This window comes from Girardinichthys multiradiatus, chromosome 20 (assembly GCF_021462225.1).
Source record: "Girardinichthys multiradiatus isolate DD_20200921_A chromosome 20, DD_fGirMul_XY1, whole genome shotgun sequence".
NCBI classification, from domain to species: Eukaryota; Metazoa; Chordata; class Actinopteri; order Cyprinodontiformes; family Goodeidae; genus Girardinichthys; species Girardinichthys multiradiatus.
The window spans coordinates 42,669,376-42,683,303 of record NC_061812.1 but is presented as its reverse complement, the minus strand read 5'-3'; the positions used below and the strand labels follow the sequence as shown (position 1 = coordinate 42,683,303).

The 13,928-nt window shown below is 40.8% G+C and overlaps 1 protein-coding gene across 3 annotated transcripts in view; it reads left to right on the top strand.

Annotated features, from left to right (window-relative positions):
• The window catches only part of lrrn1 (leucine rich repeat neuronal 1), a 114,944-nt gene that overhangs the window by 89,945 nt on the left and 11,071 nt on the right, over positions 1-13,928 (top strand). Inside the window, exon 1 of one of the 3 annotated variants that reach the window (XM_047347808.1) lies at positions 11,116-11,561. The exons of the other annotated variants lie outside the window; for them this stretch is intronic. The gene's annotated coding sequence lies outside the window, so the exon portion shown is untranslated. Of the gene's footprint in view, positions 1-11,115; positions 11,562-13,928 lie in introns of those variants that run through there. 3 annotated transcript variants of the gene reach the window in all.

The following is a 13,928-nucleotide window of genomic DNA, read 5'->3' as shown; positions in this document are numbered from 1 at the left end:
TACACAGCTTTAAAGGACTCATATCCTGCTGTTACCAGCGCTGCTCTGGGTTTTTCGGATCATTATCTAATCCACCTCATCCCAACCTACAGACAGAGACTAAGAGCTTCCAAACCCAAGGTTCACACTGTTAAGAAGTGGACTGAGGAATCAAAGCAGATGCTACAGGCCTGCTTTGAATGCACAGACTGGACTGTTTTTGAAACCTCAGCCACTGACCTAAACCAACTAACTGATGTGGTGACATTATACATCAGTTTCTGTGAGGACATGTGAGTGCAGACCAAGACCTTCTGCACCTTTGGGAATAACAAGCCATGGTTTACTCCACACCTCAGGAATCTGCGCAGGGATAAGGAAGAAGCTCACAGCAGTGGAGATTGGGCGCGGTACAGGCAGGCCAGGAACAGACTAACAAAGGAGATCAAAGCAGCCAAGAGAAGCTACAGTGAGAAGCTTAAGAACAGCCTTTCTACTGGTGATGCTTCAGCTGTATGGACTGGTCTGAGAAACCTGACTGCCTATAGGAGCCCCCGCACCTTTCCTGAACAGAGTCCTCGCCTGGCCAACCGTCTGAATGGCTTCTACTGCAGACATGACAAGAAGCCATTCACACCTCAAATCATCCCCTCCACATCCCATTCAGGAACAAATTTGACCCGTAAAACAACCAACCCCCTACCTTCCGATCCTCTGCCTGCACTAAAGATCTCCGAGGAAGATGTAAACAGGCTCTTTCAGCGCATGAAAACAAAGAAAGCTGGAGGACCTGATAACGTCTCCCCATCATGCCAGAATCACTGGAGAAATGTGAGGTCCCCTCCTGCCTCAAACGATCCACCATCATCCCGGTTCCCAAGAAACCCACCATCCTAGGATTAAATGACTACAGGCCTGTAGCCCTGACGTCTGTGGTCATGAAATCCTTTGAGCGGCTGGTGTTGAAGCACCTGAAAGACATCACAGGCCCCCTGCTGGACCCCCTGCAATTTGCTTACCTAGCAAACAGGTCGGCAGATGATGCTGTTAACTTAGGTCTACACTTCATCCTGCAACACCTCGACCACCCAGGGACGTACACCAGGATCCTGTTTGTAGACTTCAGCTCGGCCTTCAACACTATCATACCAGACATCCTCCACCAGAAGCTCACTCAGCTCAACGTCCCAGCCTCCACCTGTCAGTGGATCAACAGCTTCCTGACGGACCGACAACAGCAGGTGAGACTGGGGAGCATCTTCTCCCGATCCAGATCAATAAGTACTGGTGTCCCCCAGGGGTGTGTTCTATCCCCACTCCTCTTCTCCTTGTACACAAATGACTGCACCTCACCGGACCCGTCCGTGAAACTCCTTAAGTTTGCAGATGACACCAATGTCATTGAACTGATCCAGGACGGTGATGAGTCTGCATACAGACAGCAGGTGGATCGGCTGGTACACTGGTGCAGTCAGAACTACCTTGAACAGTGTGGTTTGGCTGATCCACAAAACAGGACAGGTCCAGACTGCAACGAATGCAGAGAGAATAATCAGGGCTGACCTTCCCTCCATCCAGGACTTATACAGGTCTAGGGTCAGAAAAAGAGCTGCTAAAATCTCTGCAGACCCCACACAACCTGCACATAAACTGTTTAGAGCTTTACCTTCAGGCCACTGCTACAGAGCACTGTTCGCTAAAACCAGCCGCCACAGAGACAGTTTCTTCCTCCAGGCTGTTTCTCTGTTGAACATTCAATAGAGTACAAAACAACAGCATACAGATGTTGCAAATGCACCTTTTTATTTATATATGTGTATATTGTACATTGTAAATATGTATATTCTGTAATACAAAAACAAAACCAAAGAGCAAAGTGTACCGGAGTCAAATTCCTTGTTTGTATGTATGAACTTGGCAATAAAGCTGATTCTGATTCTGATGGTTAAAAATAGAAGAAATTTAATTCTGGCTTTGCTTAAATAGGGAAACATTTCCAGCCCCACCCACATGCTTCTACATCCTCTGCTGGAAACTCTGCAGATTTTATTTAAAGTGCCAAACGTCTGATGGCTGCTTTAAATTTCTAACCCTCTTCAGCGAGCACTTTCCCTCAGACTGCAGGAGTCTGTGGGGGATACTGGAGTCTTTAATGATCAGTATGCTGGACATTTTGGAGCCTTTACCGACTAAATTGGGTGGATATTTCTAATTTATAACTTGGAAAAAAAGGATCTCAGCAGATTAACTTTAATATTGTACTAGTAATGGAAACTGGTTGTTTTTGCCTGTACTTTTCCTAACCTAAGAAAGCTGCTTTAGATTTACTTTTCATCCCAAAATGTTTAAATGTTACAGAATGATTAGTTTGTCATCAAGATGCACTGTAAAAACAGTTGAGTTAAAAACAACCCAATTAGGGTTATTTTGATAACCCAGTACAACCGTGGTTGGGTTATGGCTGTGACCCAGCATACTGGGTTAGGTTTTTAACACAGCAAATGAGTTTAAGTAAATAATGTCTACTTCTAAGACTACCAAAGAGTAGGTTAAAAAAATATATATTTATATTATTTGGGTTAAAATAATCATTTTTAGTTTCAGTTAATTTTGCAATATTTATTGCATTAAAAAGGAAACAACAGACTCATAACCTCTAATAAAGACCAACACACATTAGCGGTGTAGTATACGCATCAAAAATATGTCTCTGTTGTTTTAAGAAAACATACCGGCCGCTCCAGGGCACGACACTCAGGGGTCCTTTTTAAATCTGTTCAATTCTAAAGCATTGATACTTTTAATAAAACTGTCCAGAGCTAAGATCCAGCAGTCGTGTTCTGTCTCGGCACACTTCAGTTCAGTGGGTCCAAATGTGTGTTGCTGGCTGAGATGCATCAGTTGACGTGATGCACCTCAGCACTGCTGATGTTTTTACTGACAAACATTTGAATTTAGATAACAGTCAGACTCACCGCATAGGACTGTATAAAATATAGTTTGTCTACATTGATTTTATGACTAGTTCTTTGATCAAAGTGTGAATGTTGGACATACTCTGTGTTCCACAATTTGTTTGCTTTACTGCACTTACACATATAGGCAATTTTGTGATATCTCTTTCTTAATCCAAAAGATTTGATGTGATGTTGGTTCCCTTGCAGTTTTAACAGCCATTATTCCAGAAGTACATTTGTGTGATCACACACTGAATAGGATGAAAAGGTCTGGCTCACATCTCTGCTGTAACTCATCCCAAGGTGTTCTATCAGGTTTACGTCAGGAATCAGTCAAGTTCTTCCACACCAAACTGTTTTTTGCATTCCCCAACTCCTACAAAACAGCCCTGGGGGTGCAGGGAGGTGGCACAGGGGTAAAACGCACTTTACGTAATCAGAAGCTTCAGTCCTCAATAGTTGTATTGGCCCAGGAGAGCTCTCCTTCAGCTCTCCTGGGCCGGGATCGACTCCAGGCCCAGGAGACCTTCGCTGCATGTCTTCCCTTCTCTCCACCCCTTTCCTGTCTGCTTACTGTTGTAAAAATTGAGAAAAATAAAGGCCACCAATGCCACAACAAAAATATCCCTGCACAATAATCCCCTCTGTATCAAACTTTACACTTGATCCAGTGCAGTCAAACAAGTGCCGTTCTCCTGGAAACTTCCAAACCCAGTCGTCCTTTGGATCAGCAGAAAGAGAGGCATGATTTGTTACTCCACAGAACACGTCTCCACCGCATCTGACACTTTGCCTTACTTCGGTGATGTTCAGGCTTGAGTCACAGCTGCCATGGAAACCAATAATATGAAGATCTCCATGCACTGTTCTGGAGCCGATCTGAAGGGCACATGTTTGCTATTGACCTCGGCCTACTATGCGCCTCAGCATCTGCATCTGGGATTTTATGTGACCTACCTCACTGAGATGTCATTGCCAAACCCTTTCACTGTTTCATAATTCCACTGACTGTTGACTCTAGAATATTAAGCAGTGGGCAAATGTTCACGACTGGACTTATCGCACAGGTGGCATGGTACCCCATCACAATTCAATGAGCTCTTGGAAGTGACTCATTCTTCCACAAATGCTTTTGGAAGCCATCTGTGCAGGATTATAAAAACTTGCAGCCATGATGATTAAAATACATGAATTAAATTAATTGAAGGGTTGAGCTTAATTAGAGAGTGTAGCTAATATCTGTGATTCTTTAGTGAGAACCAGTCATTAATACAACCCACTGACATTACCATTTGTATACAGCATTATTTTAACAGTTCATCCTGTGGAAGAGGTTCAGTAATGTCTGTTCGGGTTTTTGTTTAGTACAAAATGGTAAACTTTATAGAATGATGAGGCTCCTTCTAGTCTCTTCTCTAACCAACAAACTGAGTCACACATTTTGACCCAGTGTTTGGTTACAACTACCCAACCTTTGTCCCAACAACAATAACCCAGAATTTGGGTTTATTAAAAAGAGTCCAGCAGTTATTCTATTTGCTTTATTTCCCAAGTTAAGTCATTACTGTTATAAGTGAGGTTTTGGCTTGGTTTATGAAAACATTGTTTAAAGAGACTTCCAAACATGTTACAAACTCCACTTTGAAATCTTGCTGTCAGCGTGGTGGATCCCTCACTCCTGATGATTAAAAGGAAAGGAAAGCTCTGATTTGCCTGTTCTCTGCTTCAGGTAGCAGTCTGTAGGAAATATTGATCCCATGCAAATTTAATCAAAGCAGACAGAAATTCTGAGGCAAGCGATGTGCATTTTGAGTTCTTGCTCCAGCAGTTTCTTGCTTTGGAGTATCATGCAGGAGAAGGCGGCTCGGGGAAAAGATTTCAAGAGGATAATTTAACTGGTGGATACAGAAACAGGAGCTCTAAAACTAAAACGAGACGCACACAACACAAAATGCTGAAACGACTGGTAAAGTGCCTCCTAAATTTACATTAACTGTTAGCAAATGTTTGAGACTCACAGCTTTCCTCAAAAACAGCTGGTTTCAGTTTTACACCTCAGTACAAATCTGTTTGGGTGTTCATTTTCACACCTACACCAACGCCATTGATTTTACCTCCTCCTTTGCAGAAATATTGGCTAAGAATTATACCACTTTCCTCCTCTCTCATTTTCTAGCTCTCATTTTTTGCAGATTGGGAGCAGAGAGTAAACATGTTAATAATAAATGATGTAAATACAGATAAATATGCATGTTCTCCATTGGGAGATTGCACGTATTTATCTGTCTTGAAACAATCCTTTCTACAAAGGGTGTTTCTTCTATCTTTCTCTCTGAGATGCTGAAGAAGAGTTTGCTAGAAATAAAGAGAGTAAGCCAAAAAGTTCTCCTCCTTCCATTCTGGGATACTATTGAAACAGGTGATGTCATCCAAAGCTTAGTGGGCACAATGTTTTATCCTGATGGGAGATGGCAAGGCCTGATGAACCACGGTGTTTACTGCAAACGTTAACAGAGGCAATCAATAGCTGCACTCAATGTACTGAAAGAAAAATTAAGCAAGGGTTATTCACCTGGGTTGGTGAACAGAAGGCGAGGATTCACTGAAAAATAAGAGTGACATCATAGTGTTTAACAAGCACGAAAAAATACTAAAATATAACTTTTTTTTCTTAGCAGATGCTATATTGCTTTGTAAGAAGCCAGCACCTAAACAGATCAGCCTGGCAAATGATGCATGGTTTTAATAATTGGTAAAAGCATTTTCAGGACATTTTTCCACATCTAAATCTAAGAAGTTGTGTTATTCCTGTAAAACCGAGAACAATACGTATTGCCATAGACTTTTTTGCATGGACTGTGGGTACAGAAATAAGGCAGCCACCTGCACACCGGTCTGTGCCAATGCGGCTTTAAAGCCTGCATGTTCAGGTTCCCTCAGAGTAACTAAGACTGAGGAGAAATTGCATCCTTTGTTTTATTTTTTTATGTTTTATATAACCCTTCTGTTGACTATTTTCCCAAATGCAATCATGTAATAATAACTGAAAATACCCTAAAAACTGTTTGACATCTTACAGTTGTGCTCATAGGTTTACATACCCTAATCAGGGTCAATTTGGGTAGTTTTTATTATTATGATTTTAAAAGAGCAAACACAATAGCTTGATAATAAATAGTGTCACCCAACCCCTATTCATGAGTGAGAACGTGTTGATTTGTAGTTGTTTGAGTTTTGTTTTGGGTCTTGCCTCTGATGTTGTTTATGCTCTCCAGGTGGTGCGTTACGATCATGGCTCCTTTTGGTTTAGTTTCTGACATATTCTGCTTGTGGTGTATTTTAGTTCTGTTATATCTGTGAGACATTTCCTTAGGTTTGATCGTGTACTTGTATTTTTGTTTAGTTTCAGTCATGTTGATCACATTCTCACTGCAATTAGCCATTGTTCATTCCGCCTGCGTTTGCTAATCAGCCTCCTTGTTTCCAGTAACATATACTGGTCAGTTTCATTCTCTCCTTATGGGTGAATACTGTTTTACCATGCCAAGCCTGTCCTTGTCCATGTCCTTGACCGCTTCCGTCCATGTCTGCTTATGCCACTTCAAGACTGGTTGTAAATTTTTAGTTTTTGTTTATTAAAACCCTTCTACCCAATGTGTTGCTTCCTGCCTGTTTGCATTCTGGGGTCCAACACAAAAACCACATCCTGGCACAAAGTTTTTCTTTAACGTCAGTCAGTCATTTTCTACCGCTTATTCCATAGTGGGTCGCGGGGGAGCTGGTGCCTATCTCCAGCAGTCTATGGGCGAGAGGCAGGGTACACGCTGGGCAGATCGCCAGTCCATCGCAGGGCTTTTCTTTAACGTATTATCATTCATATTATTTTAAGATACAGTAATGGAGAAATACAGCTAGGTGTGGGAAACATCCGGCTTTCTGTAGCCTTTGAACCTGTTATTCACACTAAAGTCATCACAACTGGACTTTTTGAAATGTCCCTATTGCCCATAGTGTGTAAGCAATGAAGCTAAACACTAAATACATACAACTTGCTTACAAACATAAATTGCTATGCTAAAGGGGACAATTATTTTTGGGAAGTAGCTGTACACAGTTTTTTTATTGTGCTGTTAAACAGGATGGTGCACAGGGAGTTTACTTAAAATAAACTCATTCGTAGTTGTGTGTGCCAGTGAAAAGAACGTGCCATCTTTTGAAACAATGTGTCTCTTTCATGTGCTTTTAATAGCTCCTGGTGTCAGTTTCATGCCACAGACAAAAAGCGAATATGTTTCTGGGATGAGTTTATTCCTGTAAACAGTGGAATCATGATGACAGTGGCCACTTTGTTAACTGTGCTTGTTGCAAAAGTTTCAAGACAACATCTTCTTCTTGATAGAGCTATGTGTTTCATAGATTTGCAGGGAGTGAAGAATAAATGTGAAGACAGGCACAGGCGAGCAGCTGATGGTGAGCTCTCCATGGTCCTGATTGTACTGCCTACAGCATATTTAGAAAAAAGAATCCTACATTGCCAACATGAACATCAAGATAAGGTGAAAAGGAAAGGAAGCAATACATCATTTTTTAATAAAACAAATATAGTATGCATTTATATTCAGAACCCATAAGTCAATATTTTGTAGAACAAGTCATTAAGAGTATCTCTCCACCAGATTTGCACTTCTAGAGACTGAATTCTTCGCTGGTTCTCCGTTTTCAGATGATGGATTAGATGATTGTTTTCCTGCAGAAAGGTGTAGCTTTTTTTGCAGCCTCTAAGGTTTTTAAGGAGTGGCCCTGTATTAATCACTATCCATCCTTTGGTCAACCCTGACCAGCATTTTGGTCCCTGCTGAAGAAAATTATTTTTGCATTGGCACGGTGTGTTCAGAGGGATGTGCAATATCAGTTTTCTTCTGTATGTAGCATTTTACATGAATACCAGAAAGTTCCATTTTGGACTTATCTGAGTAAGGCATCTTCTGTCAGATTTTTGCTGTCTTTTACATGGCTTTTTTGCAAAGGGCTGCAAATCCTTTAAGAATGCAGTATATGTACAGCATCTTTGATTAGAAACACCACCCAGGTATACTGAATCTGTTGCTGTGTACTGATGCACCTGCATGAAACGCAACTTTGCTCTGACACAGCCTGCATAGCCTGGATCAGAGCTTCTCCTCCTGCTTCATGTCCTGCTCACTACAACTTAAACTTAAAATGTTCAGCCTACTATATAAATATGAAATCTTTTTGTAAGTGATGCAGCTTCCTGTGTGATCTTTGTATGAGTTGCGTTTCTTTATGTGGGAGTTATTTTCCCTATTTCTTGTGTTAAGTCTGATGAACCCATACTGAGATAAAACATTTCCTGTAGCTATCGCAACAGCTTACTGTCATGGAGTGACATTTTGGACTTTGTGGATTCTTGTGATGGTTTATTTTGTAATTTAGATTCTCCTTATGGCTCTTTGTTTATTTCTTAGGTTGTTGTTTCTATGTTCTCCTCTAGTTTCTTTGTTTACTTTAGTTCAGAGTTATTCTAGTTCTTTATTTCCTCCTTTGATTTATTCTCTTGCTTAGATTGTGTTTTCTTTTGTTTGTTTAGTCCTTTCACTCTTCTTCAGCCTTTGTATTTGTTTCACCTGTTCCTTGTCCCACCTGTTCCCTGTTTCTTTGATTACCTGCCTTTTGTTTCCCTCTCTGTGCTCTGTGTATATTAGTTGTTCTGTGTGCTTAGTTCCTGGCTGGTTCCTTCTGTTACTACCCTGTTCCCTACCACGTCTATGCTTTGTTTATGCTTCGCTTTGATCTTATGCTACGTTTACCATGACTATGCTTTGTTCATGCTTCACTTGGATTCTATGCTACGTTTTGCCATTAGTACCTGCACAGTTTTGTAAGTTTTGTATTTTGAACTCTGATTCATATCTGCAGTGTTTTTGTTACATTTTTGCCTTTGAGGAATAAACTATGATGCGGCTACCGAGCTCTTGTCTGCACTTTGGTCCGACCCAAGATCCTCCCCCGACACTTACATTCGCAGAATATGTAAGATTAGTGGTTGAGTGTTTCAAAGCAAATGGTTCTCCTGTGTGTAGACGTGCATTCACTTTTTTCAGTGTGAAAGACCCACAAATGATGAGTAGATTTTGGTTCGACAAAGGACTTGGCAGTCTGTTTCTAAAGCATAAGCTCAAATGAACATTTGCTTATGAATGTATATATGCTGTGCTATTCCAAAATCTTTATTGGACATGCTAGCATCATCCAGGACCACAATTGATAGAAATCCCAGATGACAACGTTGAACTTTCAGCTCGGATTATCTTTCTATCGTTTTTTCCCACCTCTCCAGAATCAGCCAGATGAGAAGACCAAATGCAAACCATTTAATGAGATGTGGGCCGCCTTTTTTAAAAACCAACCACAGTCTAACACTTGTAAAAAACTTGCTTGTATCATGCATTACACTGGAAATAAGGTGAGCTTCAAACTACAGTCGTGTGGGAAAATTAGGACACTCTAAGACAGTAGAGTGTGTCTTTTTCTATTTGGAACAATTTATTATAAATTAAAACTTCTGACAAATTCAAGCAATATAAATAATGAAAATAAACAAAATACCTTTTAAAGCTTTCTGAAAAATATGATGAAAACACTTATTCCCACTTAAAATGGCTACACTCCCACACATATCTCATGAGGGCTCATGAAAAGAACATTGTTACTGAACATTTTGAAGGAGGCTTGCCCTATTTAAACCTCAGCCCTTTAATGAGCTCCTGACTGTTGAAGTGAGAGTGAACAACAGATCAGAAAAGATGTCTCAGGTCACCAGAAAGAAGATTGTGCTAGCTTATGAGTCTGGTAAGGAATTTAAAGAGATCTGAAGAGAAATAAATACTCCTAAGGTGGAGGATATTCAAAATAACTGCTGATATGCCCTGGTGTGGCTGTCCAAGCAAGTTTACCCTGATAGCAGACTGCAAGATGCTAAAAGAAGACTCCAAAATGGCATGTTGATATAAATGTACATGCCTGTATAGTCAAAAAGAGACTGCACAAGTTTATCTTTTATGAGTGGTGTGGAAGGGGAAAATATTGCCCTCTAAGCAAAACATGAAGGCCATCAAGTTATCCAGGGAGAATGGAGACAAAGACCAGGACTTCTCAAATAATGTTCTTTAAACAAATTGATCAAAAACTGGATATTTAAACACCAGAACATAGGGCAAATACAGCATTCCAGCAAAATAACCTCATTCCGATACTGGAACACCACTACGAGAAGTTTCTCACTGTTATTCCAATTGATGGGGGTTAGACTAAAGGGGTAGTGTATTCAGGGTGAATTGCAAACATGAAGCATTTTACACGCAGGCATAAAAACGGATTCATCTACCAAGTCCACCATAGAGCCCACTGATAAGTCCAAAGCTTTAGATATTGTTTTATAGCCTAACCCTGCTTTAAACTTCACAACTTTGTCCCTGACATGTCAGCTACGATCTTGGGCTGCATCATGCTCTCTGGCGTTCTCTAACAAACATCTGAAGCCTTCATTTAACTGTCCAGGCAACATGTGTATGTGGGCCCCATATGGATTTTGATGGCTGAAGCTGGGCTCAAAATGAGCTTCTTGCATGGGACCCATTAAGGACTGACTAAATATGATTCATCTCAGCAAAGCCAGTGAAACTGGGGACTATTATATAACCTCCTGACAATCCCATCTGGGGTCCAATTTTATCCCATTTAATTTCCTGATCAGACCCATATGCCGATGTTGGCTGAACTATTTACTAATTAAACAACTGAAGACAATTGGTAGCATTAGATTTTAATTCAGGGTTTTAGAGTAAAGTGGACCAAATACAAATATCCAAATTTTTAGTTTTAGAAAGATTGTATATCAATTTCCACCACCTTCATAATTATGCCCTGATGAAATTAGTGGAATGAAATAAGAAATGTGTTCGTCTAGCTGTAAACATACCGATAAGATTGGTGTTCAGAGGGGATGGTGGCTCACATCTTTTTTCTCCGACAGTAATTCCTTGTTACTACCCCCACCCCCCTACACTCTCCCCTCACCACCCCCATGCACTGCCACCCCGCCGCCCTCCTCCTGCCTTTGTTCTCATCACAACAAGCCCGGAGCAGATGGTGCTCTGCTTTGCTTTGGCCGGCGGTGACAGACAGCTGCTCTCAGCCAATAGCCTGCTGGGGAATCAGCTGACTACAGTCTGGACAGCGCCAGGTGTTTTCTGCCTTTTTTTCATCTTGCAATCATTATTCCTCTACATTGGCGGAAAAAGGAGCAGCAGCAGTGCGGAGGAATATCATTCGAGTGACAAAGCGGTCGTTTCGCAGCAGGTTGGGAGATCTGTCTCTGCAGACCGCATCATGTGTCTCTCCGAGGCGCTCTGGGACTGACTGGTGGGACGCGCCGTAAACAGCCTACATCAGAGCTCCAGAGGAGACAGGGATGTGTGTTGTTGCGCTGTCTGATGAACCCGTCCACCTGCATCTCTGTAGCATTCCCCTCCTTCTGAACTGAGGCGTTCACCTGGAGGAAGGAGCCGTGCGCTTGGAAAGGTGTAGGACTGGAATGCCAACAAGGTGAGAGCTACAGCGGGAAAGACAGGTTCTTTACATTTTAGTCTTGAGCTGATCTTGCGAATAAAGCGAACACGATTTTGTTTGTTTTTCGGACTTAAATCATGCTCACCAGTATGTTTTGATCTCAAACAATTAACACAAGGGCGATGATTGCAGGTGCAGACGCACTCAAGGGCATTATCGTTTTTCTCTCTAAATAAACACACACCGTTGTGTCGGGCTCCGTCATTATAGGAAAGCTTCCGTATTTTACTTTATTTTATTCAACCTCACTTAATAACCGTCCTAAATCAGCCTTTTATAGTGCGTCAATTGCTATTGTACAGAAACCAAACTTTGATCTACGTTGCGGCAGACGGCTCGCCTGCCAGCGTGCGTGCGGTGATGTGATTTGCATATTAATGTTAAAGTATATGCCAGCAGATGTCTCGATGTCTCCACCGTTCTGAGCGAGAAGTCGCCCGGTCTTTCCTCGGGGGGTATAACGACGGGGACCTTTCGCAGGAGATGCGCTTCTGAGAATGGGGTTGCGTTAGCGGGGGGTCTATTGTGGTCCTTGAACGCTGCTTCTGTCGCTGCAGCTGTTGCGCTTTTGTGACGGTGACGGCTGCTGACTTGTTATCGCTCAGCTCGGGAGGGAATGAGGCCCATTAAGAGTGGGCACTTTGCACTTCCACGCCTCAATTTCTGTCAAAAGAAGTCTGTTTTGGACCTATCTGAGAGAAAGTCCTCATTGAGGTTTGGGTTCAAGTCTGAGTCAGCGTCCTGTTAAAGACAAGCAGGTTTTCTTTGTTCTTGTTAAGATTAATTTGTTTGTGCAACAATGATCTTGCTGAAACTTTGCCCTTCTCTCTCGATGTTGTCCCATGGAATAGAATGTATAAGTCAGATCAATAAAAGCTACACTGTATAAAGTAATTTTGGAATGTTTAGATATTTGACATTTAAATAATTTACATTTTATTCAAGCATAATAGTTGTTAAATGTAAAATAGCTTTTTAGTTGTCATGATCAAGATGAAAACAGCAGGGGTAATGAGTGTATTAAGGTAATAAATATTAGCAGTTAAAAAGTAATCAGCCACATAGTTTTAAAATTTAATATTTCATAACAGTTAAAGTCTAACATTAGCTTATTTACTTTGTATGGACATTTTGATTAAAATGTTATTGAAGAAGTTTTTTTTTAAGCCATAATTCACATTCATCATACATTCAGCTCTAGCAGAGAGCATTAGGGCTGATATGTCTATATGGGTTCTATTATGAATGAGTATGCAAACTTAGCAAAAGTTTAGAACTGTCCTAAGATTTGTGGTTGAGAAAGTTTCTGTGCTGGACGAAGAATTCAAGATGTTTCCTATTTGTGTGTTAAAAAACATACATTACGTGGTTATGAAGGTGAGAAAATGGAGGGGATGCTGTCACGTCTGTATGTAACACTTGATGGACTCTGCATAGTGCTTGGAATTCACACCATTCTGTGGGGTCAGGACTTGGTCAGGACAAAACTTTACTATTGCTGTGACAATAATATCTCAATGTATGCATTTATTTCATATGTAAGAGACTTCTGAAAATGAAATGTCAAAAAGTACCCCCTAGTGGCCAGAAAATGATTTGCAAAATTAATCAGAAAGCAGGTCAAGCTGCCGGTTTTACTTTCAGTTTCAAGCTTTCAGCTTCCAGAAGTGAGTGCATCTTTATCAGTGCAGTCAGCATAGCCCTTAGATTAAGTAATGATAATTTGGGTCATTGCTGGGATTTTTGAGTCATAGTTGCATGGATTATGTAGCAGCGGTGTTGTATACATGGTTGTCTGGCTCATCCGGTGATCAACTTGTGTATCATACAGTTTCAGATGCATAGTAAGGTCATGCCAAAGTGGTATTTTCCAGTGTCATTGTATCTTTGTACACCTTTGAAACAGAAGGCATGCTGTTTGTATCCAGCTTTAAGTAGTTTAGCAACGGTGTTACTGCTAATGTTAAAGTCAAACTTTCTCGCAAGCTGAGCTTTTTAATTCTGACAACTTAGCTGTGGTTGTCAGGGAACGGTTTACATGATACCTTGTCAGAATTTATATGAAGGTTTATGTTGGTTCCATTTTATACCATAATAACAAGCTAATTTTTATTTTTTGTTTCTTTTTAACAAGGAAGACCAACCAGATGATCAAAATGATTAGAATAAATGTAACTTATTTTACTAAATAAGCACATTTTATAGCTGAGAAATATTGAATAAAAGTACTGAAAAAAAATGCATGCAGGTTGTTTACAAATTTTATCGGTCAACTTCAAACAGTTTGTTTTTAAAAAAGCACAAGCATCCAACCCCATATGTTTAAAGTCACTGATAAAAGAG